The sequence below is a fragment of the Lutzomyia longipalpis genome, chromosome 3 (assembly GCF_024334085.1).
Source record: "Lutzomyia longipalpis isolate SR_M1_2022 chromosome 3, ASM2433408v1".
NCBI classification, from domain to species: domain Eukaryota; kingdom Metazoa; phylum Arthropoda; class Insecta; order Diptera; family Psychodidae; genus Lutzomyia; species Lutzomyia longipalpis.
The window spans coordinates 23,415,034-23,442,121 of record NC_074709.1 but is presented as its reverse complement, the minus strand read 5'-3'; the positions used below and the strand labels follow the sequence as shown (position 1 = coordinate 23,442,121).

Sequence of the window (27,088 nt, the reverse complement as noted above, 5' to 3'; positions counted from 1 at the left end):
TCCACCCTCTCTGGCTGCAACATCCCCCCGAAGCAAGATGTGTATGGTGGACAGCATGGGGGAAATGAAAACAAAGAAATTAAAGGTCAAAGATTTCAAATGACGTGACCACAAGTAATTTATCATTTCGCCGTGGTCACCGAGTGAAAAGTCCGCCTCTCCTGGGGGGTGGAAAGAGAGCAAATAAAAATGATTAAAAAAAAGGGTTTGAACCTTTATCTCTTTGCCTCTGACCTCAATTCATAGTGGGCCCATTTGAGTTGGTTTTCATACAGAAGGAAGTCGCATGGTGATTTCGTGCTGGACACTTTAGCCGTCCTGAGTCATTAAGGGAGCCATTTGTTCACAGTCAGGAGTCACCCTGTCTCCCTCACTTTAACATCCGGCAAGTTCACTGAATTTCTGCAGCAGAGGGGGCTTGTGAATAAATTAATGATTCAAGTTTAAAAGGTCCCCGAGCAATTGTTATGCATTCAAATATGCAAAAATTCCTCTTGATGCGGTGTAAATGAAAGAAAAATGCATTGAATTGCAATCTATCAATAAAAATCATGTCCTATTTAAATTTACTGATAATTTTGCATTTCAATTAATAAAACAGTTTGAATAACAAATTGGATTTGCAAAAATAATTTTCAATTTAATCAGCGATATTAGGGAAAATTTGGTTTGCATGAAAATATCAAATATTTATAAAATGTTTTATCATTCAAAATTAAACGTTAAATTTGCATTTAGTTACCTAAATTGTGAATTTAAATCTAATGAAATTAAAGGGTTTACTGTTTATTTGAACTTCATGCGTACCTGTGTGTTTTTCATATGATTTAACTTTGTTAGAAAATTCCGAATTGGCTGTTTTGTATGCATAAGAGAGCTTTCTTTTTTAAACTTTCAATTAACGTTAAACATGAATTTTACTTTAAAAAAAACTTATAAAGCCTTTTAAGCATTGAAATTTATATTAATACAAAAATATTCGTTATTCTTCAAAGCTCTAAATTCTTTATAATTTTTGTTCTTTAGAACCATTCTTTGCAATTCATTGTCAAGAATCAGCCTTTCCCACCAAATTCTTTTACTCGTGAATACATGTAGCAAGAGTATCTGCTGCAAATGATTGAGCGTGGGGGGTGAAAAGGTTCAACATAAAAGCTCTCGCGATTTCTGCGATTTATGACTTTTCTCACTCAATTAATTTAATACAGTTGGCACATACTTGCCATTGCTGTTGCGGATGATTGGTCCAATGGGAAAGAACACACAAAATATCCCTCCTGCCTGACACACCCTGTAAGTGCAGAAGCCGTAAAAGCACATCATTGCGAATGTGACTGTGATGATAACATAAAGTCAAAAGATGCTGCTAACCTGTGGATAGCTTTTGGTGCAATTTTCCACTCCTTCTGGGAGCAATAAAAAGCGGAAAAATGCGAGAAACGAGGGGTGAGAAAAAAAAAAGGCGCACACAATCGACAATGAGTCGCAATTTCATGAATTTTTGATGGTATACTGAAGGAAACATCAACTGTGATTCAATTTCCCTTGCAAATGGACGACTTATGAGTCCTGTACACAGTGTAGGGGTGAAAATTGGACATCCTTAACAACCTCTTAGTCTCAATATACCTCCCTCTAGTGGTCCCTCGTGCATAATTGCAATGGCCAGTGCATTTGAATACACACTTTGAGAAGAGAAAGACGAGAGGCTGTTTTTTTTTACAACCTCCGGCTTATCGTCTGATTCAATTCATCCTCGACATGTCTGAGAGAGAGAGTGGACTCTTAAAAGGGGTGGGTTTCGGGTTAATGAAGTACACCCTTCGGAGACAGCTTAATTTACCATCTCCTTCACTATCGCACTCAGCAGCAGGCCATTTTGGGAGAGTTGACTTTGGGCACTCTCTCTATGTTTGTCGAAAATCACCCAGAGAATTGATGATCAGCAACAGACGAAAGATTCATTTTGAAATGGGTGCACGTTGTCTGATGGTGACATTTGATATATTGCTATTATAATTCACGAACATACACACAGATACACATGTGAAGGTCCAACCTTTTGCCAGCCACATTGCTTTGGGCAAGGAATTTTACATAAAATTTTGAAAATAAAAGAACATAGTATTGGCTACCATTTTCAAGCTATATATGTAATTCTTAGGGAGAGCTTTTGCAGGAAAGCTTAAGCTTTAAGATTAAAAAATTATTTTTCACAAAATTTTGATTTCTTTATTTAAAAATTAGAATAATAATTTAAGAATAATTTAGCTGAGAGTGTAACTTGAAATCAAATCGAAAGGGCTGACGTTTGACGTTAAAATTCTAATAATTGACGTCTCTTTTAACGTATGACATTTTTATTTCCAGCGTTTAAGATGTTGAACGTTAATTTGTCTAATGACTTACATTTATTTTCTATGATTTTCTTATTTTTCTTCAAACGTTCAACATAATTTTTTGAAAATTTAACATTTATTCTGAAGTCCAAAAGTTGTTTTAAACGTTGAAGAAATCCCTTTTTAACTTTTTTCCAAGTCATTTTAAGCTTGAAAATATAGAATTTTACATTCTTCTCTTTCTTCTCAATTGAGTTTTCCTGTGTAAGGAATTCCTTTTAATTTCCACATTGAGAGCATCAACAATGCAAAATCGCAGTCTGTTAGCTCCCCATATAGGTATAAGTTTGAGGAATATATAAAAAAAAACATCTGGTTAACACCCTCAATTTTCTTTTCAACCCTTCAAATGCAACCCTCCTGAGCGTCAGGGAGGTTGTTAGCCTTTCACATGCCATTTTCTGCACAACACACACACTTGAACCCCCGGCAGGCGCCTTTGTGTTGCCACAACTCCCCCAATAATCAAGACTGTTCGATGCACGTGTGCCCTCCTTTGGCAAAGTATAGTGCACATGAGAATTTTTCCGCACTCCAGGAACCCCCGATGGTGTTGTTTAGCGGTTTGCGATGCTTGAGTCACCCCATACCAAACCAATTTGCGCATTCAACATATTGCTCTGAGACTTTTCACTCTGTTGCTTATTTATGGATTGAATTGGGGGTTTTCTCTGCAAATGGTTGTCTTCCATATAGTGAGTGAGGGAGAGACAATAAACATGCGGATTAAGTGCATTGAAGAGGACAAATCTCTGCAAAGTTAGCTTGAAATTCCCTTCATTTTCCAATTGACTTTCGTAGTAGTTTCTTCAAGAATTTTTGTATGATGGTTCTTAAATATTAAAGATTTTACTATTTTCCTCAAAGGAAAAATATTTCCAGCACGAAAAACCTTCTGGGAGAGCACACAACATTTCCCTTTCCCCCTTTTAAAGATGTAAGAATGAGAGAAAAAAAACGAATCATGCCGAAACGGAAAAACTTTTAGTAAATTGTCGTGCAAAGTATTTGCACTTTCCCCTCAAAAATTGAATACCATCAGGGAATTGTGAAAATTTCTTCAAGTGGAAAATGCATTGGAAACAAATCCCACACTTAGAGCGTAGAGGAGATATCTCCTTGAAAGAGCTCGCTCCCTTTTGTTTCGCACCAAGTGAGGTGGAAGGAGTTGCAAGAAAAAAGTGTGAGTTGGTGCGGTTCAAATACACCGAGACATGCTCAAGTCCTAATTTAACAAATAGTGCAACAATGTCAAGAGTCATTTGAAAAGTCCTATTTGGAAAAGTTTTCCTTTTCAGCCCACCCTCCCGCTTCGTCTTCACGACCAACTTTTCCCACCCAAACTTTTCTCGCCCTACAATGCCAAAAATTTTGCAGCGCCGTTTCCATTCTTCTCTCTGCACTATCAAAATAATTGCTTTTCTAATTATGTCGCGCTCTATGGAACATTTTCCACTGTAATTGATAGGGGAGATGATGGAATTTTCCAACGCGCGCGGTGTAAAGAATTTGGAAAATTTCCCTCCACATCTATTGCTTTTTGCCAAATTAAAGCTTTCACACACACATTGATACGAGCAGAAAGGAATTAAAGGGACTCGAAGCACTTGGGGCCATTGTGTTGGGAAATCCTTTGCAAAATTGTCCCCGCACACACACCCAAAGCTTTTCCCTCTGTACCAATCCTCTCTGTGCTATATAACATTCTCATCCTGGATGGCAGATTCTCTACCCCCAAGAGACAAGTCTTCCACAGTGCTTGACAATTTCTCCGTGCATTTGATAAAACCCAAACAGTAGATGGAACATTTTGCCTTTGTTTGCAAACAACTTGAGTCTCGACAGAAACGAGTAAAAGATGTTTCAACTCAATACTCTCCACCAGCCATTCACTTCTCAGCCATACGGCTTGGCCTCCATCGGGGTTGGGCACCATGGGTGGCTCACTCAAGCCTCTTTGACAACCAAGGTTCAGTAACTATATTGAAAGTTTTCAAAAAGACATTTTTTAAGTCGCTTAACAGTTTTCTGGCAAACTTCTTTTTTTTTTTTAAATAAAATGATTTTTATAAAATACTTTGAATATGATCAATGGTGTCAGAGAAAGTGTTTGGGTATGTAGAAATTTTTCAAGTGAAGGTTTTTCCTTTAGATCAGAAGGAAAATTTACATCAAATGTTAGAAAAGAAACAGAAAAGAAAAGAAGGAAAATATCAAACAGAACTATTTTTTTTAATTCATTTCAAAAAAAATTCTCCTTAAAAAATTCTCTGTACTTTCCTCGTGAATTCTCTCACCCTTGCTGGCAATCTCCACTATTATGTCTTTCAAAGGCAAAAGAGAAAAGTGATGAAGACGAACCGAAGCAGGTAACAAAGTCTAAGCAATCATGAAAGATTCGATACACTCCGACCGTCAGAAGGACTCACCTTTAAGGAGCTTTTCATGCTTTCTCTTATACTCTTCTCTCTTGACAAAGAAAACACAAACTGAGAACTGGTGTACCACCAAAAAAAACCTCCTTACACATCCTCCATGTCTTCCATGTGATTATCTTAATAAAATTGCAGAGGAATTTTTAAATTTTCTCTCTACAAGAATGGTTTGGCACCCAATGTGGGGGAGGGAGGGTGAGAGGGTGGGTGGTAAGAAAAAAAAAGCGTGGTAGAGTAGCAAAAAAAAATTAATGGGGGAGTTTCTGAACCCCCTACGGTATATTTTTCATATTGTGTACGTGGTAACGACTCCGTATGGAGTGACATGACATTCATCTTAAGGAAATGTGCGCGCTAGAAGGAGGGCCATGGCCCCCACGTAGTTTTCTGTGGTGCAAAGATGATGATGGCGGAGAAATAATAAATTTGGATGTAATATGTCCCTGTGATGGAGGCACATAAACGCGATCGGAGCTTTTAGCAGCCTTTTGTGTGGCACAGGTCCCTACATAACATTAAAGCTCACATGGGACATTATGGTTTGCGGCACCACCGGCGCCCCCGCGCTCTGGGGGAGATGAAAATGTGCAATAAATATTACAAAAGAGAATGCGAGGACCCACCGAAATTTATCTAATATTGTAAAAATTTATACCTCAATACCCCTTCTCCTCTATTTTCTACCATACATACAGCTAGGGGTCGAAAACCACAGAAACCTACGAATATTTTATAGTATACTTTGAATTATTTATTACCCTACTTTCATGTCCTTATACTTCAGTGAAAATTTCCTAATGTCCTTCACATATCCACTTAAAATAAATTACATTTCTCAAATAGTGTCACTTATTTGGGATAATTGAAAATAAGTGACGAAAATACCTGGAATTAACGGATGAGGAGCTTTTTCAGCTTTTTCAGCTTTTTCTTACGATTAAATATTTATAATTATAATTTTTTGAAGTGAATTATTTAGCATTCTAATGTTTTAAAATTTGCTCCATAAAAGATGTATTAAGTGGATCAATAAAGAGTTTTTTAGACCATTCTGAAAACTAAAATATAAAAACTATCAAAATAAGCCTAAAATTAGGCAATTTTTCAATGATCTTAACCATAAGAACCTCTGATAAGTTTTTTCGTACTCCGCCAATTATTTCTTATTGCCACGTGGTTATAAATTTTCCTGTGTAGTTTTTCTTCTACTTTTCAGCCATTACATTAAATTTTATCCTCTCTAATGGTTTTCAATGGGGAATTCGCCCCAATTTCAAAACTCTTTCCGAAATAAGGTTACACACACATAGACTCATATTTACATTCAACCGCACCGAAGGAGGAAACTCTTTTGCTGAGTTTGTTGTTTGTCAAGCAGAACATTTCCATAACCCTCGTGTGAGTGAGAGAAAAGCCTCCAAAATGGGGCCAGAGCTCCACCTCAATCTTTCGTGGTATTTATCTGGAAAATTCAGTGGAGAAAATCGATTTGTTGTCAGTACGTCGTTTTGTCTTTCAGCACGACCCTAAAATTTTCGCATCTCCACCATGACTTCCACATGCCCTATAAATATCCGCATCCCCCGCGTCGTTTTGATAGAATCCTCCCCCTGTGGTGGTCCCGCTTGGGGTGTTTGCGCCCAACTTGATTGCGTAATACGGCGAATATGACTTTTTAAGCTCTCTGTGGCACAAGAATATATATTTTAATACATGCTCGCCATTGAGAGTTCCTCTCCCTTTCTCTATTATATTTTATAGTTGACACCACATAAAGTGAGATTTTTTTTCGGATGGCATACCCTATATGTATGTAGCTCGTGTGTAGCTCTAAACTTTCGGAGAAGTCTATCTTTGCAGTTGAATTGGAAAAGTTTCTCTTCAATTGAACAAAAATCATGCTATTAGTTTTTCTTGCCTAGATTTTCCAAAATCTAATAAATTGTTTTTAAAGTCAAAAGGATTCCCTTTCAAATGCTAGTTAATGTGAGATTTCTTGCACTTGCTAAACACTTTTCCATGTTTATGAAATATGGAACTTTTTGTCGCATTTTTCCTTCAATCAAAAAGAATTATTTAGCATTGTTGAATCTCTACCTACCAATACGGACAATTTCAGAATAACGCGCGCAAAAAAAGGGATTTTAAATTAGAGAGTAGAAAATTTACCGCACCTAAATTTTCTATAGAGAATTTCTTAAAAGCTTCTACTTGTAAAAAATTCAAAAGCGAACCACATGCTTGAATAAGTGATGAGTGTATTCTTTGATTGTTGTCTGTCTCAGGAATCACGGCAGGATGTCAAGATGATTCTGAAGGAAGACAAGTCAAGGGAAATGTAGAGCATATGTCAATTAGTTTGAAGAAGATCCTTCACATTTCACCATGAATTTACGTCCAAAAAGAGAAATTCATGCAAAAAAAAACAGATAATAAATTATGTATAAAGTAAGACAAATCCATATGACCTTTTTCATGCAGTAAGATTTTCTGAAAAACCTCTTAGGAAATGAAAAATAAATAAAAATTCAGGAAATATGATTTTTTCTGTATAAAATTTATCGGTAATTGTAATTTTAATTTTCCAACAAATGTTTAAAAGATCTAGTGCGTAAAAGCTTCTAGGTCGGTTTTAGATTTATGAAATTACTAAATAATATAACGGCTATTCAAATTGAATATATATAATTTAACTTTTATTTAAACAATTTTAACGATTGACGTTTCTTTTTCAACTTTGACGTTCTTTTTTCAGGCTTTGACATTAATTTTTCTAACGTTTATCGGTCCTATTCTAACGTTTCTTTTCTTACTTCATTAGGTATATTTTTTGTTTGGATATTAAAAGAAATTTTGCTTTTTAAAGTTCATACTAATAGCATATACAATACATGTATAAGATGTTTGTACTTTAATATATAAATCCAAAAGCACCATAGAAAACTTTAGAAATTGTGGTAAAAATTTGATTCTACTTTTATTGAACATTTTTGCCTTTCTTTTAAAAACTTCATCGTTTCGGTCGCTTTGGGCGCGACAGAATGAGCCCGAGGTCATCAAGCGAGTGACCCAACTAAATAATAAAATATTTAATTGGTTTTTCATGGGGGTGTGTTTTAGGGTTATTAATTAAGTGATTGCTTTGGTCTCATTGGCGTCTCTCTCTTGTGGTGGGTTGGAAGACGACTATATCGCGCAATAAAGGAAAATTGCAAGCAATTTCTCCCCATTGAGAGCCCCAGCGAACCCCATTAGCGTTTCTATATCGGTGCAGATGGAAAGTACACGCATATAAAAGTACTTGCTTGATTAATTAAAATACCCAACCACACTTGTTCTTTTTTTTCGCGCGCACCGGAATAGGGTGTGAGATTCAATAATTAATTTTATGTATAGAACGTCAAGTTTAGTCGGTGAGTTTTTTTTTCATATAGTTCAAGTAAAGGAAAAACTTCGAATGCCCGATTAATTAATTTAGCTTCAGGGTGAGATTTTTGGATGCAGGAAAATCAAAAGCATTTCCCATGAGGTTCTCCCGGGAAATTTCTCTCCCATTTTCTTTTGATTTTTAATATTTAATTTCTGCACACAAAAAAAGCAGAATTTTCCCTACAAGTTTCCTTATTAATTGGTTTGTTTTTCTTTTCCATTTCTCTTTCTAGGTAAGTGACCATGCTTATTCATCATAGGCTGTACAGATGATGTGTTTGTTGGTGTCCTCCCTCTCTTTTTGGGGTAAATATTTTCAGAGGAAGCAAGAGTGAAAAAACAAAAGAAGAACATCATTCAAATGAAGTGCTTTTAATGTAGAAAACTCTTCCAAATTCTATGCAAATAATGGTCCCTTCCATGTTTTATCACCTCTTAGAGAGCATTCTTTTTTACCCTTTTGCGTTTTATTTTTCGAATAAATGTTTATCATTTTATTTTTGGGTGTAGAGAGAAATATGAATGACATGAGAATTATTATCATTTCAAAAGGAATTTTTTCCTTTAACCTCCCCCTCATGTGTTGGACGAAGGAGAGAAAAAAAAAACAGAGAAACGTATGAGATCGTGGCCAGAGGGTAAGAAATTGGGTATGATTTTGGTATTGATTAGAAAATTTAGGGGGTCTGATAAGAGGGGCCTGCCCGAAAAAAGCAACCAGGGAGTAATAAAAGGAACTTTACCGACTCCCTGAGCCTCCCTTCAAGAAGATGAAAATGTTTTCTTGCTGCCGGGGTGGGTAGAGAAAAGCATTTAAATCCCCAGTGGATGTACATAATACTTAAGGGCGAAGAGGATTGGGAAGTCGACGAGGTGGGGGAGGGGGGACTCTGGGAATGGGGGTTGAATAAAAAAGGGGTCGGAGAAGATGTAAAAAGCTTCAGTGTACTTAATTATTTATTCACGAAAGAGATTCCCTCACAGATTCTTCCCCAGAAACGAGCCGCCCTTCATGAATAGAGGCCGTCCGAAAATGTTTGCGCATACCAAGGGAAAAAGGCAGAAAGGTGAAATGTTAAGAGAGATAGCATCAAATTAAAAAGCATAATAAAATGTGATTTTCGACTCTTCACATTACAATACCCATTTCTCCAACAAATACTCCACTGCTGATTGAATTCAATCAATTTTCGCAAAGATCACTTGTATAATGTGCGAAAGAAAATACGAGCTCTTTGAGGAAATAGCAGAGTTGATTTCTAATTTGAGATTATTACCTTAAAATGTAAATCAGTTGTTGGACGCTTTTTTTTCCTCATTTAGTTTCAATGCACGAGGCGGAACAGGAAATGAACGCACAACCCCAGAACACCAAAAGAGCATTTGCATATTCTTAATTACATATCACTACACATGCAATTAGTTTTGAAAGGAAAAATAAAAGAAAATACTTCATTAAAATTATGTTTTAAGTTTAAGCTAAAGACTAGTTTGGAAAGCTTCTACTAAATAAATTATACCTACACTTTACAATTTACATACATATATCCTTTCGGTAGGGAGAACAGGATCAATAAGAAGCAATTTCATTAATTTGCAAGAAAGAAGTGTGTTTTACTGACGAACATCGATGAAACATTAGCGCGAATGTTTCATGAATTTAAAAGGGATAATACAATACAAAAATATCCTTATTTGTTTGCAGTTTTTTGAGCAAATTTTTCTCAAGTCCTTGTGCAAAATGAAAAATTTTTTTGGCAAATGCTGCAACTGTTTTTTAAACCTATTCAAGAATTTTTTCGAACTTGAAGAACTCTTTTTTAACCCCTCAAAGACCAATAGGACGTTTTGACCCATAGTTCGTTTTTCAGAATACCTACTTTCTATTTTTTGAGTAAAGCTAAAACAGGATTATGTCTCTATAGTCCATAAACATTTTGAGAATACAAAAGGACAACCTTTAAGGACTCACGAGATCAAGAAGAAGGAGGGACAAAAATTAAAAATCGAAGTTTTGGTCAAAAATGTCTTATTTGAGCTAAAAGAAACCCCCAAAAATTATTTTCACGTCTATCCACCCCATGGTTCTTAAGGAACCGCAAAGATTTCTTTTTTACGATTTTTATAGCAAGTTTCAATTATTTATTCTTGTAATTTCAAAAGAGATTCTCAACTACAACTTCCTCAAACATCTCCAAATGAATCTTCTTCAAAAATACTCCACATACAAGATCCATTTCCGGTACTTTTCTTTTGGGAAACTAAAGAGAGAGGTCAATGGTGAAAAATTTGCGCTATATATACACAAAGTAGCGACTCTTGTACTTTCTTTTCATGACTCTCACCGTTGCAGGTAAAATGCGGAAAAGTGCCGTGAGCGGTGTTGGGTGCGTCTGTTTATATCGCAATGGATCTATATTTATAGGTGTGCAGCCCCTATAAATGAGTGCATGCCTGTGATAGAGGGTGAATAATTGACATTTTTATTAACTTTACACTTTGCGGATCTTTATTAGGTTTGCGTGTTTTCGCGCAAAAAGGGTGACCCCGGGGGTTGAAAAGAGAATGATGTGCGGTGTTTCTTTTTTTTTTTCATTGAACCCACATTGCCCCCAAGTTTACTACTAGCGTGGGACCCCTCCCCCCGTGGTGCGCGCGGGGCAACAGTTGCTATAATATTAGTTTTCTGTTTTATTGCTGCACATTGACGCTTTCTTCTTCGACGCTCTTAGCTGCCGCGCTATTATGTGGCACTCTGTTGTAAAAACCCTATAAATCATTCGCCATTCTCCGCGCGCGACCAATCTCTATATGTATGAATGTTTTCGTCCCTTTGGACGACCTGTAGGAGGGAATACGGCAGGGGTGGGTCATAAATAAAGTGCATAATGTTTGCAATGTCCTAGTGGGCTTCTTGGGCACTTTGGAATTTTTTTTGTAGCTCTGTACGGTTCTACCCGCACCCAAATGGTATTGTGTTAGCATTTTTTTTCTCATTCATTTTTTCTCCAATCTCGGAAAATTACTGTGAAAGTCGTAAATTGGGAGGGTGTACGGACGGAAATGCTTCGAGTGATGGTAAAAAATTCATTCTGCATTTAAATGTTTCCAGAAGACGTCTCATTGTACTCGGGAGGGGGGGGGGTGTAATAGTGAGAACGCACCTTTAATGAATATTTCTTGTAAAATATAAAAAAAAACTCGTAGATACTACCCTTAATAAATTACAAGAGCTTACTATTTATTCGATTATATTGTTCTACTCGATAGAAATCGCAATTCTACTTTCAAAGGCACGTTACATTTTGTTCAGATTTGATTGGGTTCAAATTTAAGAAAAATTTCTTAAAAAGATAAGATGAACTTGTGCCAAAATATTTAAAATCGGAGTTTTACTAAAAATAAAATAATATTTAATTAATTTAAAAAAATTTCCTGAAAGGTTGAATTCCATCTATTCTCAACAAAATGTAACGTGCTCTTGTTAGAATAATTTTATCAGATATTTTCAAATAATTGATCAATATTTATGAAAATTATTTATTCTCCTCAATTTGAATATTTTATCGAATTCACTTTGAATTATTTTTTTTTTTTTGAAAGTTTGTATGCAAAAAACAATTCCCACCGTTAATTTTGTTGCATTAATAATTAAAATTGTAAATGTTGGCGCAGAGAGTGACGATATTTTGAACTATGTATACTGTAAGTTCTCGATGAAAATAATGACGAAAAGTTGGTGGACGTGAAAATGAAATTTGCAAACTTTTCCAATACGGGGTAACCACTAAAATGGGGGGGCAGTTGCAAAAAATAAATTGCAATGAGAGAGTGAGGATGGAATCTTGTTAAAAATTCACATCAGTTTCCATCTATAGTGAAATTTTATTCTCACACCCCTCTCTCAGGTTTCGGGGCGAGAGCGAGAGAGAGGGCGACAAAACCCTCGCGGGTGGATGGGTTAAGGAATTATTAATGTCTTTTGGTGTATGAAGCTTCTCTGTATTATGGGGAAGATCATTTCCTTCTCTTTTGTATTTATATGGTTGACGCGAAAGAGGATCCGAAGAAATCTCTCGGATTTCATCAGAGATATATATGCCGTTAGGAGCTACACCGTGAGGGTTATATCAGGGTTCAGATTTAGTGAGTCGCGCGCTCATCTGACACAGGGGCGGGGGTGTGGGGTGGAACACATTGAAAATATGTATAGAGCACCAAAGCTCCATTGGAGAACCCTGCTGTATGGAAAATTGCGCAAAAGGGGCGGCTTTTAGTTGGTGCAAAAAGGGATTTCATTCAATTAATTTAGCCGCTAAAGGTTGCCACAGCACAAACACCGAGGTCGTTTCAAGATATTGCATCGTATAACATACTCTCTATGGGGTGGGTGGGATGCCTTTCGGATTTGACGGGCGCCCTGAAATGCGGGAGCTTTTAAAATTTTAAATGGAGCTTAAATTGAAAATACGCAGCGTGTTGCATTGTGAGCTTACACCGCATCAGACAGTTATTTTGCAGCGTCGTTGCAGCTCCGTAGAATGTAATGAAACTACACACTATAAATGTATATAGAAAGACACTCTTCTTTATTGCAAATGATTAATTAGATGCCTCGGTTCTTCGAAAGGAACGTCTGTCTGACATTTTTTTACGTGATGTAAAAAAATGTCAGACAGACAGTTGAGAAGCAAGTAAGAATAGCATTTATATGGTAGATTTATGGAGTTGAGTGTGTCAGGATATTAAAACAAACATGCGGGAAAAAAGCTCGTGTCATTGATTTTAAGCTTGGTGACTTTAATAAACTTGAAGAAAATCATTTAGTGCAACGTTGGTTAGATGTTTTAATTAAACGTACGTTATTTTAAATTAGATTCTTGCAAAAGGGGTTTAGTTGTATGTATTAGGTTTCTCCTTTTAACGTAAGAATTTTAATCACCAGCGGTACTCGTGGGGCAAGAAGGGGTGGATAAGGAAGAAAATTAATTATGAATAAATCTGTTTTTCTTCTTATTTTTTTCACAATTACAGCAACTTCCACATTTTCCATGCTCAATTGTATTTTTGAAATATTTTCTTAAATCAGAAGCTTTATTGGGAAATACTTTTCAAAAACACCCCCTCCCAAGGTTATTGATTAATTGAATAAAATTCTTCCGAAAGGGACTGACAAATTCAGTGGAAAAATTTCCGACGAACAGAACTTCCTGTCGCTCCTTTTACATGTGAGGATTTGGGCGATTTTCCCTGCACACACACACAAAATGAAAGCGGAAGGAAAAGCACTTCCAAAGTGAGATTCACTGCCTCGAACACAGGAATGGATAAATGTTTTTCGCCCAAAGAAAAATAGAAGGAGTTCACACGAAAAAAAAATCAAAGTCAATTCCATTTTCTCTTGCTGCAGAAAACTTTGAGCAATGTGAACTGCACACAGCGGGAAGTTGTGCAATCATCCACCCTCACGTGGAGAAAACATCCCCTTGCGCATTGATCCTACCCGCCCCCACCCCGGAAAAGGTGGAATTTGTACAATAAGATATTTTCATTCCGAGTGATTTCACTCGGCGGGGAAAAGATGCTTTTGGCTCTATTAGGATTTTCCACACTATATTGGAGGGATATAAATTTCCGCGCGCAAATGCCGGCAAACGTACGGCATTTCGTATTCAATTGAAATTTTCTTCTCTATTAGATTTGCATTTGATTCCTCTTGCACAGGAGGAATGACAAAGAGAATGGATAAAGGGAGAATCGTGTACGACTGTTGTTTTCAAATGCTGCTATATGGAGAAAATGTGGATCCGTGTGGGTGGATTCGAGGCTTCAGGGTGGCTTAAGTGAATTTCAACAATTTTCGCATCACTCATCATTAATCCACCTGCCTTATCAATTTCTCTTCGGTGAGTGGCTGTTGTGAGTTAGTTCTTTTCCGCCAGAGCGTTAAAAATCATTCCCACAAACTCTATTATATCCTTTTAACTTTAAAGAATTTCTTGTATTTAAATATAAAATAAAAAAGAAACAAATCCTTTGAGAGAAAAACTTCACAACTTTAACATTTAATTCTTCTGCCTCATCCACATGCAGAATGACGGTGTGTGTGTGTGTACTAAAAGAGCGCCAAAAGAGGAGTGAATCGTAGAAGTAAAGCCCTGAATGAAGCCATTAAATGAATTAATATTTATTTAGGACTTAAATACTGTGCTCCTGGAATAATAAAAGCGCCAGAGCTGAGATTTACAAATGCAAATCTTTACTTAGAATTTGAATCTTTTTCTCATTTTGCCAGAATCCCCTCACCGCAGGCAAAAACTCTCACTTTCCTGGTGAAAGCACTTCACCACCACCCCCGCTTTCGCCAAAAACCCCTTCAGACGCGAAGTTGTGTCAATAGCAAAAGCACACCCACAGTGGATTCTCCATGGACTATGTGTTGTGATTTGGGCGGATGGAAAACTTTTTGACTTTTCGGGCTTTCTATTTGCTCTTCTTTATTCACTCCTCTTCCATCTACCACCCTTAATTATTTCAACCCCCCGCCACTAATGAGATGACTGATATTTGAGAGCGTGTTTTCAGTGAGATCTCTTCCTCTTTTCAATTTAATGTGTTTGCACCACACCATTCATGCGAAGGTTCAAACGAAAAGTCTCCATAAATGAGGGGGAGTCTCACCCAACCGAATCAACCCCTAAAACTGTGTCGAATTTCACAACAGCACTTTAATGGATGATGCACTTTGGATATTATAAACATATGAAAGAATATGTTCTGAATACGTTTAATTGTGTAATAATTCAAGAAGTATTTTTTCCTCAGTTTTTCTGAATCAAACCCTTAATTTTTGGAGAAAAATCCTTTTACGAACTTTAAAATTATTGATTTTTATTGAAGGAAAATTAAATTAAATTACATTACGTGCAAACATTATCAAAAATATATTTTAGCGATACTTCCCTTCGTAAAAAATTGCTTACTCGTTAACTAGCTACATATAAAAAAAATCAGCGTGACCCACTTTTCGCACAGTTGTAAAAGGTACATAGTAAAATCCTCTGACATTGCATAAAGTTTTAAATTTTTTTTTTTTAAGCTCCGTCCTTCGTGTAGATTTATTGGGAAGTTATATTCAGAGAGCTTTATATTGCTTATCGTTCGAAAATTATCCCCATTGTTCACTTTTTCATTTGAATAATTTCCCCTCTCAATCCCATTATATACCTACAATAAAAATCCCCAAAATTGGTTGCATTGTAAGGGAACTAACACGCATCAAAAAAAGTTTTTTTTTGATAAAATATCCTCAAATCAGGGTGGAAATCGTGGAAATATTGATGTGTATTAGAGTTTGATAATCATCCCCCAATGGAATAATTAAGTCATAAGTCAGATTACTAATAATGATTTTCTTTTCTCTTTGTCAGCCCTGGCACAAAAATTACCCCCATGCACAACTCTCTGACTTTATCAACAAAGATAAATGCCTCTATTATACCCATTTGGCATCGCATATACATAATAACAATGGCTATTGATGCAGAGAGAGGCCTCATTTCATACCTTTTCGAAAGACCACTGTTTCAGGGGGTGATTTCCTTCGCCCCTTTCGGGGGTTTGGGGGAAGTTGGTGGAAGTTTCATGAAGTATATTCCCGCCCTATCTCATCTTTCGGGGTGTATGTCCAAAAATTGAATTAATGATCGCTCATTTATCACTCACGGGCACACTAATCGAGGGTTTGGGCAAGACCTCGGTGTTTGGGGGTGATTTTCCGGGGCGTTCTTGGGGATCACTTGAATATTTTATCTCGAAGCCACGAGCCACATGGTGCAGATTCAAAACAACACAGCCATTTGTTCCCCATCTCTACACGAAAACTCCCAATTTTACCCCAGACGAGGAAAAAAAAACTTCCTGCGGCCTCTTCTGGCACATTGTTCTCCAAGGGGATTCAGCGTGTCAAGAAAATATTCCTCTTCCAATATCCCCGAGATTGACTTTCTCATTGGGGGGTGGGAGGAGGTATTTTCTACGCCGCCTTCCGAGAGATTGCAAGAGACCCATTTCTCCCCTAATTGATATCTCGTCCAACGAACCCCCTTCTCGATGGAAAAGTCAACTTGCATCAATCATATTGCTCTCCCCAAGATCCCTGGCATTATTTATTAACTAACTTCTTGACGAATACACCCCCTCTAGGCATTTCAAACTTTACCGCGCCATTCTCTATATGGAAAAATTCCCCCACGCACTTGACCCTCCTCTACCCGGAGTACGGAAGCCGGATCCACATCCTTTTTTGTCCTCATAAATCATAGCGCGGGGGAAAATCTTTGGCAATGCTGCAGAATTTTTAATCTCCCCCCTGAGATATGATTCATGTAGTTGAAGGTGGAGAATCCTCTGTGCAAGAGGGAAGGGGGTATCACTATTGTTAATTGAGCTCAATGGATATTACCTTGCATAGTCCACCTCTGCATATATCCCTTCCGGGAAAAGTCATGAGTTTTCCGTGCTTTCCTCACATACACTAGATTACAACCCATTTAAAGTTTTTCTTTTTTTTTGTTTAACCTCTTAACCCAGAGGGCAAATAAGTAATAATAACCGAGAAAAGCAAGCTAAAAAAATAGATTTTAAAAATTTTATAAAATATTTTCCCTAAGATTTTTTTCGGAAAATTAAGAGAAAAAAAGAAATTATTTTATGCCAACATATTTTCCCATTTGAAAAGTTTTCTCTCACACAGTTGAAAGTCTGCGAGATTGCGGTAAAGTGGATGAGAACATCAAAACAAGGGAGAACTACGTCAAGACGCTTAACTTCTTAAAGACACGGAATCCCACGTGAATTTTCATATCTCTTCATTTCACACACAATTTCCTCAAGTACAGAAACTACATCATATACGAAAGAAAGGAAAAAAAAGTTCGCTCTGCAAGAAAACTTCATCGCACTACTTACATGAAAATTCTCTTTTCGTCTTTTCTCCCCCAGCATGCAAAACCTCGCCCCATCTCCCTACGGACGGGGGTGTGGGGAGTCCTTATTTAATTCACTGTGTATACTCTTCGGAGCAGAAAATTTGCTAATTAGATGAAGTAACACAAAATGATATAAAAGTCACCCATATAACTTCTATTTATAACAAAAGTCTCGACACAAATGTGTGGAGGTTCTCTCCTATGTGCCGTGTAGGAAAAGTGTAGGATCGGGCTCTATGAGAGGGGTTTTCCTCATTGGATTTTGCTCCCACACACACACGTGTACGATAAACTCAATGGAGGCAACCAACCCCAAAAAATCCACCCGCTCTGCACACAGGAGAGTCTTGTGTGTGAAGTGTGCTGTATGTTTACCAATTTTCCATATAATAGAGACCAAATTAGCGTATATTATACTCGTAATTTGAACGAATGAAGCCATTGTGTGCATACAATATCATCGGGTGTGATCCCAAAACTTTCTCTAAGGGTTGGGGCTGTTTTTTTTTTTTCACATCCACTAAGCCCCGTATATTGAAACGCAGAAAGAGAGAGGACCAGTAAATTGGACAGAATTTTAAATTGGAAGAAGGGTCGGGGGTGGATGCTTTTTGGCCCAACCAAATGCACCCGCATACAAACTATATATGCTGCCATTGAAAATCCACCCCCAAAAAACAGCCCCCTTTTGCACACACATCTCTCAAATAATTATTTTTCTCTCTTCCACTCATCCACCCCTAACTTTTTTTCTCGTCCTCTTCTGAACACCCAAAAAAAATCGAATACACTGATTGGGCTTCACATTTGCTGGTTGTATTGTCCTCAAACGTACATGCCCAGGGGTTGGGGGGTTAAAGGAAATGGAAAGGAATTTATTGATGTTCTCAATAAATTCTCTGATTACACTTTTTGTATATATAGGGCTTCACTGTCGTCGCAAAAGAAGTGAGAGTCACAGCCCCCAATTTTGAACCCAATCCACATTCTTTCTCTAACAAATCAAATCAGAATCCGGGCATTTTACCCCCACATTCTTTCTGGCCGGCAATTTAATTAAAAATAAATAAATTGGCAATTAAAAAGTCGATATAGGCATGCCCATGGGAGTTTCAATCGGTTTCAGACGAAGTTTTTTTTGCCTAGAGAAATTCCTAGGATCTAAGGGTTGGAGAATATGTAGTGTTGATTGCAGACTTGAAGAGAAATTTAAATTAAAAATCTTATTACTTAATGAGGGGATCAACCTTTCTATCGTAGGACAGATATCTTTCTCGCTTGAAAAGTGATTTTTTTTATTAAAACTAATATGTGAAACATTCAACCCTTAGCTCCTCTATGAAAAGGAGATTACCAGATTTTGTATGAGAAAACTATGGAAATAAATTATATAGTAAAAAGAATAATAAATCACCAAAAGAAAACTTTCCACTTTCCATTGGTATCAGCTGAAAATAGCTGATTTGATAAAAATTATAAGAATTTTTAGATTAAAAAAAAAACTTGCGAACTTTCTTTGACGATTATCTTATCATTTTTCTTTATTCTCTACAAGATCACTCGTATCCTGTTTGTGTCCTTAATTAGAGGATTTACTCATACAGGATTTGTTAAACTCCTTTTGCAGAGTTAAAAGGTTCGAACTAAAAAAAATCAAATAGATTAATGGGCGTTTAAAAATGCGGAATTTGGCCTTTCTTTTTAAAGATAAATTTAACGTTTTTTATGAAGCTTTTTTGAAAGCTCCACGTGAGACATTTCACCCAAACCTTCCCTTTATATGTATAAAAATTTAAATGTATTCCCTTAACTTATCCACCTCCCTCTCTCTCTGTGAATTTGCGAATAAAATACGAAAATTCAGCAAGAAAAAAAAGTGAATAGAAAAAGAAGAACCCTCTGGCCACGATTGAGGACAGGAAATCCACTACTGCATGGCACTCGTACATAGATCTCATAAATGGGAATGGTGGGAAAGCCAAAAAGGGGCCGACTATGTAGGAGGGGGAGGGTTACTAACAAAGACACCAAATTTATTACCATCTACACGAGTAATTTTCTCGCACGGACCATCCATTGAGGCACAATGAACGAGCCCAACCTGGGATATACATTTTAAAAGCTCAATGGGGGCTGAAAATTAATGGCGAAGCATGTAAAAATCTGTCTGTGGGGAAAAAACTCGCTGCCGTTCTCATGTCAAATTCATATTTTTTTTTAGTCTTCTTTTTCTAGAACAAATGTATCATTTTTTACACCTTCCCCATCCTTGTGCTTTTCCAATTTTTTGGATGTTCTCTGTGTTCACTTTCATCACTTCTCTCACTCATGTCCGATTGAATGATTTTGCGTAGGTACCGGAGAAAAAGATTTACAAAAAAAATGTTTCATTTAACGTTGATTTTATGCTCAACATACCGCTGAAATTCATCAGCGAGTAATGTTAATGTTTGTTTCCTGTTTTTTTTGGTATTCCCCATTTTGTTCTATGACTACCACCTCCCCCATAGAGGTAGTTTAATGTAAAAACAAATTATTTTGTGTGATTTTGTTGATATTTTAGAACAAAAAATCTGTAGAAGAGTGTTTTGATGAGAAAAAATCGCATAATACTTTTATTTTGCACCCTAAAATGTACCTCATAGCCCTTCCTATATACATTAGATGCAGTATTTATTTTGTTCTTTGGCGATATTGAAAAACCAAAAAAGGAATATTATTGATGAAAATTGTGTAAAATTGGCTCAAACATAGAAACATTCTTCACGTGACATCAAAATTTTATTAAATTAATAACTTTCTTTCTTATCAGTTTCGTCATCAATTTAATCTTACATATAGGAAAATGTCTGAAATTTAGGTTAATTTTATGTTAAATTTAAAAAAAAAATGGCTAGAAAACTACAAGTAAGTTTACAATTTTTTTTTTTTTGATAAATTCGAAAATTGATATACTGCCTGGAAAAAAATTGATCCATGTGATTAAAAAACCTTTTTTGTTACATCAACCTCAATAAGTTTTTATTTAATTTATTTTTAATTTAAATTTAAAATAAATAATTTTAATTAAAATTAATAAAGGCACCTACATATGACATTATTAAAATACAATTTACAGCATAATTAAATTTTTGTGGTAATTTAATTTGTTGATCAATTTATGGCAATTTGTATTTAGAAGTAAAAAAAAAAGAATTTAGCAAACACTGCTGCCAGTATTTTTAAAAATTTATTCTTTGCGTTCTTTGCTGAAACGTCTGTAACTTTTTTTTTCTTATGTTGTGATACATTTTTTGTAGATCACAAAGAAATTAACTTAAAAAATGTCCCGTGCAAAAAAAATACGTGTAAAATTTATGTTTATTCCTCATTTTGACAATTATCATTTTGGTTTGTTCTTCTTTAATTTGTGTCTTACAGACATAAAAATGAGGTCGATGACGAAAACGGCCCGCAAAGCCAATGGCGATCTTTCGATCATGCTTTTCGACTTTTTCAAACAATGTGATTACTAACTGCCGAAGAAGACAAGAAGATTTGAACAAAAAAAAAGTGTCGAAGAGTATTAAGCCCCAAACACACATCCTCAACACCGGTGTGGAAGGTGAAGATCGACGTGAAGCCACATTTATGCACCATCAAATGACTTTGAACATCTTCAATCATCGTGCATTGACTTCTTTTTAAGTAAGATCGTTTTTCCGGATCCACCTCATTCAATGTGATACACTTCAGAGACGATTTTCCTTTTTAATTTTCCGTTTTCTCATAAAAAATATTTTTATTTTCTTTTAAGTTTTTTTTTGTTTTTGCAAATTGGCCTTCGACATAGGAAAAATTCTCAAAAGATCTCCAATTTTTTTATTTTAAAAAAATTTTCTATTTCATTATTCTCTATTTTAACATTTCTGGAATTTTTCTGTTTTTTCTCTAAGAGGAAAAAGAATTCCCTTCAATTTTTCTTTCTGTAGAAAAAAATTCTTCTCAACACATTTTAACAAAATTTATAGAGAAAAAAAAAACAAATAAAGCTGTATCACATTCAAAGAGGGCATTCATTGTCAATTTTATGATGTCGTTCGTGAAAATAGGATGTTGTCTGTGATGTAGTCAGTTTTATGAATAAATTCCTTTATTTTGTTCCTCTGTAATCATTTTTTTTTTTTCAATAATAATATTTATATATACCAAAATATTGCAGTTTCTGATTCTTTTTATGCCAAACAAAATACACTGAAATGTTTCTTGTGAAAAAAATATTATGACTAATATTTTTTTTATAACACACTTTTAATGTTTTTTCGTTCAGTTCTCACAGTTTTGTGTTTTTTTCTTGGAAAACATTATAATCTCAGTGGAGAATATTGAGTGATTACGTGCAGATGATGTTGTTTGCAGTGATTTATATGCGTTTCGTTATGTTTCAGTGATTTCTAGATGCTTTTGCTAGAAATTTTTGCATTTTCTCTCCAAAAATTTTTAAAATATTTTCTTTATGTACTTTTAAGGTAATATACACGTAATACATCATTTTAAATATTAGAATAAAAAATACTATGAAGAAGATATTGCAATAATACATAGCAAAATATGTCTTCTTTGAAAAAAAGTATTTTAAAAAAATTAGTTAAAAATTAGAAATAAAAATAAATTTATATGTACAAGTCACCCCCACAAGACGGTAATAAAATAAAGAATAAAGGACATTTTGTTTAAGAATCTAATTCTTTATCTTACTTACAGAATTCTTGGTAATATCTGTAAAATAATTTATGTTTGTTATTTCGGATTTATTGGAACAGAATATATTCTCAAAATATTTTTTCTTTTTAACTTGAATTATCCCACAGCCGACTTAAAAAAATAAATAAAAATTAAATGTTTGTCTAAATATATGCTCTTCCTAGTGTTATAAGGCTTTTTATCCTTAATTTAATAAAAAGATCAAAAAATGCTCAAAATTCTGGTATTGTCAGCTATATTCTTGTTTTCGTCTTTGTTCCATATTTTATTACTCAATTTTTCATACGACTCTTTTCAACCGATCATTTTAATCTGCAATCGGCACAATGTGAAAATTCTAGCATTGAAAATTTCCCTTTTTATTTTCTGTATCAATGTTCTGTGATACCATTCACGCTGCTTGAGTAAATAATGATGAAAGCAAGATGAGAACTTCTCAGGAAAAGCCTATCTCAGTAACTGAAAATTTTGTGATTGTGTGTGTGGGTGTGTGTATGTGATTTACCCCGCGGTAAGTATTTTTATTATAATACCCAAGCTATATAGACGAACTTCTTCATCTCTTATTGAAGTTCTCAAGTGAGATGATTCCCCTAGAGAGAGAAATGAGAGGGTGGTACTTGAGAGCGAGTCATCTGAAATTATAATTAAATTAAATTGTACTTGAGCCTGCCGTAAAACTCGAAGGAAAATTTAATAAAATCAGTTTGATGTACAAAAACGCGCTCTCAACTCCCAACCCCTGAGCCCATTTAACATTGCATATTAAATGATTCTCATGGCTTATGAATTTACCCAAGCATCCCCCAAAGGCACATGGGGCGACTCCATCTTCTTTCATATACGAGGAGGGTGGTCCGGCTGTTCACAAACTTCTCGTGTCACCCACCATTTATTATTAATCTGTAGATTTGCGAGAGCAAAAGGGGTTTAAAAAGGAATGGATTCTCAAGTGGTTCGTTCTTTCACAACCCTCCTAAAAATCATCACCAATGGCTCATTCGAACCACTTCTCATTTTCACCTCCATTCTGGGTGTACTGAATTGTTGTCAATTCACCAAAACCTCGCCCAACCCCCTATTAAAAGTTTTCCAGACACGCGATACAAATTTTCACTGCTGTGACACGAAAATGGAGGTATTTTCAAAAGTTTGATGATTTCTCTGCTGAGGAGGGGTTTTCTGTGTACTCACTCTGAGGAAATCATTATTTTGCCTTTGGAAATTTGATCTCAAAGTACAACGAATCAAAAGAAAAGTTTAGAAACTTATACGAAGAAATTGGGAATTTTAAGAAAATAATAAAAATTCTTAAAAGAATATCAGTTCATTCTATTCCTTTTCAGTATGTTACACGGTTGAGGTCAAAACCTTTCCAACGATGGGTTAATTAACCCAGATTTGTCCATTCTACTATATTTAGATCACTTGAAAAATTTTAATTGTTAACCTTGAATGCGAAAAAAATCACAAAAAGATTTATTTTTCATAACAAATTAGAGAAATTAAATTTAAGGACAGGCTTTAGAACTTCTTGAGTGAAGTTTCAAATATCTAAAACATTACAATTTCGAAAGATGACCGCAAGGAGCGCTAGAATCAATATATCGATTTATTTTTCAAAATGGACGTAAATACATATGTATGATTCATTTCTATTAAAAAGCTTTTGAAAACTCACTAAACTTCAAAATCAATTTTGTCTTTGACTAAAAAGACTGTTAAAATGACATACTACCTGTCAAAAATCTGTCACTTGAAAATGAATTAGATGTTAAATAGAAATAAAACGTATGATACAAAACAAATAAAATTAATCTACTATTTATATTTCATCCAATTCTTATTTTCATATCACAAAAACGCAAAAAATTGTAAAATATATTAAAAAAATCAACCTTGAACAAAATTGACAGATAATAATGAATTTGAATTCAAAATAATGATCGTTAAATTAACCGTCTTTGTAAAATATCACTGTTTTATCAAATTCACCGTGAGAATTCGCAATTTATGAGTCTTCTGGTTAAATTGTCGGTTAAATGCATCACTGCTTCGGGGGTTTTCCCCCAACAACCGTCCTCCTCCCAAAAACTGCTGCTCATCGAAGAACCACCAAATGTTGCCAATAATGTGCGGTTCGAATTTCCCCATTGAAAATTCCACGAACGCTGCATCAAATGGCGGTGTGGGGGGCACCACGAGAATTCGTCAAATTACACACATACCCCCCATAAGAAAATGGTCTCCACTTTATTCAATATGAACTTCCACCGGATAATGTTTCTGTGAGGCAATTTTGTGGGGTATGGGTGGGGAATTTTTGAGGTAAAACACACGCGTGTCGAGTCACTTTGGGAAGTTCATTTTCTCCAACAACGGGTGGAATTTTATCCTGATGCTCACCCAGGAAGAGCCTCCGCCATTAGGGTCCATATTACACCATCCCCTTCCTCCCCATAAGCATCGAGATACTTCATTTTTATGATGTAGTATGTGTAAAATATTCGGGCCTTATGCCATCGTTTGAGGGCGCGCCTCGTGTGACGCTCTTCATGTGAGTTTGGTGGTTTTTTTCTTCTTTCTTCTAAGGCGGGAGGGGGTGGTTTGTGTGTATGTTATGTGGGGAACTCTTGCTGAATTTTAAATCCTTGTTTCTCGCCCCCCTTTTCCTTCCTGTTCTCTGAGCACGGGAAAAAAAAGAGAAGTTAAAGAAAGTTAGTGCTCGCATCAGCCTCTGGGCCACCGCATCTTTGCCCAAAAAATCGCTCCCTGAGTGCTGTTCGATCCGTGGTAGTTCAGGGGCGGGGGGAGGGTGAATTTTCCTCGAGTTGAGTCAATATTTCCCAGGGGACGGGCGAGGAGGCATACACAGAGCATTATATTGCCATCCTGTGTGTGCCTGGGAAGCTCCGGAGATAGTTTTCACCACACACATGGCACACACAAGAAGGTGAAACTCCGATAATGGACATGGGCAATTTGGTAAATGCTGTGGAACAAACTTTCTGCCTCCTATCAATGCCTCTCAATTGCGTGTTATACATAATAAATTTTCACCACTCCTTCATCACTGCGCCTTCACCTCTTTTCTCATCGGACAGAGTGCTGACAAGGAAATTTCACAACGCTTTTTTGCGACAAAAATAGATTTTTGTGGTGTTTTTTATACAGAATTAATTTTTTGTATGGGTTGTTATGCTGTGCTTTTCATAAGCATATAGCAACAACATCAAGCAATTGCACCTTGACGTCATTTGTATATAATTTGAATTAAGCTCTACTCTAGGGAGGAGTTTTGGTGCTAAAGCCAATAAAAAGTTCAAAAACATTAATTTTTAAATCAGAAAGTTAATTTAAAAAACAATTTGTCAATTTTATTATTTATTTTAAATTCATTCCAATTTCATTTATAATCAGTCTTGCAAAAAAATTGCGAAAAAACAACATGAAAGCAATTGAGGGCACATGCTTGCATTAGATTTTTAGTCCTCTTACTGGAGTGCTAACAAAATTTGCACAAACAGACACATGCTTCATATTTCACACTTCACAAAACAAATCACTTAAATCTCTACCCCTCATCTGGGCCGTAAAAAATCCATCTATTTCTCTATGTAAATTCTTATGATTTTATTTTTCCACCCACCACATTTGCAACACTTTTTTCCACCACATACATAGCAAAATGAAAAGTAAACAACCAGAAACGGGGGCATCTCATCCTTCACATCATATTCATCGTGATATAGTGGAGTGTATTTTGTGTCTATTTGCCCAATGACATTGGCTCAGTGTCACACTCAAATTGCCCAAGATGGGAAAATCAATATAGATTTTTGGAGGGTGGCTGGCTGGTCTATAAGGGAGGACACGAGGGTGGTGGGGGTGTAGTTAGTTTGCCCTATGGAGTCGCCAGAAGCTTCGATTTTTCCTCAATACATTCTCATACAGAGACTCCTCCATCTTTTTCGCATTTTGTGATCTTCAACCGTACATAATTCCTTCTTTTTTTTTGCACATAGGGGTTGAAAGATCATAGAGGTACGAGGGAGAAATTGGCAAAAATGAGGGGAATTCATCATTTAAATGGTTTCATTAAGTGCTTCCGGGAGCCATTGGGCATCTCCCATTTTCGGAATCTCATTGTCCCTGTGGAGAAAAAAAACTCCCAGGAAATCCTCCCCTATTTGGGCGAAAGAAAAACACACACAAGCCCTCTTTTCATCTCAGTTTTCCTCTAAAAAAGAAAGGGAGACGAATTTGTTGAAACAAGGAAGAAATGTGACGCTTTTTGCCACTTTTCGGGGAAATTCAATCAATTGAAAAATTGAGAAATAATGGCATTCACACACGCGGAAGAGAACCTCTCAAAGGGTCTCTTTTATACTTTTTTTCTCATTCAAAGAACTGTGCGCGGATGTTGAAGGCAAGGGGGAGTTTTCTTTTGAGTTTCTTTTCCAAAAATACCCAATCAATGATAAAAAGAAGAATTTTCTTTTATAAAATGAACATAGCCGCAAATTCAAACCAATTTGGAAATGAAAATTATTGAATTTATTGTTACTGAAATTAAGGAAATATTGGGCCTTATTCAGCGACCAAGAAACCCTTGAAATTCGTTTTAAATCCTGAAATTATAGTACAAAATTTAAAGATTTCAAGGGTTTCTTGGTCGCTGAATAAGGCCCATTGAAGGAAATTCTTTTGATAATTTTTTTTATCAAAGCTTAAGTCAAACTTTTCGAATCAAAAATTTTATTTTAAATTTCGCTCTTATCGTTCCTTATAAATATACACATACATATGTATTTTTACAACAAAAAAAACGATAGGACCTTCATCTATTTTTACCCCTGCGGTTACAGAATTTGTGGTTAACGATGAAATTCAAAATTAGATGTGTAACCTCGTCGCAAGCTCTTCACCTCCTCGTTATCATACTTTTTAGAGTGGATTTTGGTGCTTCGAAAAGTCCAACATACTGTGAGAAACCATAATGATGGACTCTGTGGGGGTGGAAAATCTAAAAATAGACCTACACACGAAACTTTCCCAACGACAATTTCACAGAGCAGAGAAGAACCACCCT

General features: G+C 35.8%; 1 protein-coding gene across 32 annotated transcripts in view; it reads left to right on the top strand.

The window, feature by feature from the left end:
* Positions 1-27,088, top strand: part of LOC129792948 (CUGBP Elav-like family member 4) — a 538,090-nt gene that overhangs the window by 424,572 nt on the left and 86,430 nt on the right. For 4 of the 32 annotated variants that reach the window (XM_055832437.1, XM_055832436.1, XM_055832438.1 and 1 more), the window contains exon 3: positions 20,674-20,940. The exons of the other annotated variants lie outside the window; for them this stretch is intronic. The gene's annotated coding sequence lies outside the window, so the exon portion shown is untranslated. The remainder of the gene's footprint in view (positions 1-20,673; positions 20,941-27,088) is intronic. 32 annotated transcript variants of the gene reach the window in all.